Raw genomic sequence first — 1298 nt, 5'->3', positions numbered from 1 at the left:
GCAGCCTCTGTCCCATTCAGTCACTCGGAACCAGGCATCCTCGTGTCTTTGCCCCCTCCTACTTTCTACCGTTGCAGGTTGATTAATTATTTCTCTCCCTAGTTGTAGTGTTTCTGTTCATCTAGATCCCCTGTGACTTTGCTCACTGTTTGTTCCGTGTTTCTGTCACAACTTTGATTTGGTCGCAAGAGGGATGAACCAAGCCTGTATCATTTATGCAATTTTTTCCTAAAGCCCTCATGGCCAGTATTTTTAAGGTCAGTTGATAAGCAAACTTATTCCGTCTGTTACCTTATTCCTTCCTTGTTATGAAAAAATAGCATATTACAAGATTCTGCAAATTAGGATTAGGATATACTTTAGAGGCAGCTCTTATTCTGCCTACAAAAATTTTTTTAGTAATATATTGTTAGGAGTTACACTGGACCAAGATGTTTTCCCAGAATTATATAATATAATGTCAATCAGGAATCTTTATATAAAAAAATAATTGAACAATAAATTTATAATAGCCTCTGGAATGAGTGAATACACTATTCCTTCAAAATAACATGCAAAAACGGCTCTTGGTTCAGGAGACCTAAAACTGTCTGCACCTGACTCTAACACAGAACCATGGCCTGGCTGCTAGCAGAGTGGTCTTCACTCCAGGATCTGTGGCATTAACATTACCTGGGAAATGGTTTGATTCTCAGAATCTCTGGGCCCACAAGGGTCTGCTGAATCAGATTCTGCATTTGAACTAGAATCCTGGGTGAGTCACATGCACAGTGAAGTTGGAGAAGATCTGGTCTAGAATAAGTTTTATCACCTTCTACGTTGACAATTGGGGCAGAATAATTACTTGTGTTGGGTGTTGTAAGTGTTTAGCAGCCTCCCAAATGTTGCCAAATAGCCCAGGGGCAACATCATCTCTGATTGGGAACCACTGGCCCAGAGTTTGAAAACTGGAAGCATCCTGACAGCTTCCAATCAAGGCCCATCCTCACTCAGTTTGTAACGTGGGACAGACACTAAACTCCTACAAGCCCCATTTCTACATAAAGGGATAGAGTTCATAATAATACTATCTCATAGAATGGACTTTTTAAAAAGATTAAATCAGTCTGTGAAGTGCTAAACTCAAATTGCATGGCATAGAATTATTGAAGTGTATCTCTCAAAATTTACAAACATTTTATAATAAGGGCCTGTAAAACAGCTCTTAACTTGTGATATAAGTACAAAATTCCTAATTATTTTGACAAATGAGTCAGGAAGCTAAAGAGCGTAGTGCCCAGGATTGCATGTCAAAGGAG

This window comes from Pteropus vampyrus, unplaced genomic scaffold (genome assembly GCF_000151845.1).
Source record: "Pteropus vampyrus isolate Shadow unplaced genomic scaffold, Pvam_2.0 Scaffold561, whole genome shotgun sequence".
NCBI classification, from domain to species: Eukaryota; Metazoa; Chordata; class Mammalia; order Chiroptera; family Pteropodidae; genus Pteropus; species Pteropus vampyrus.
The sequence above is the reverse complement of the archived record's forward strand: the minus strand, read 5'-3'. Positions refer to the sequence as shown.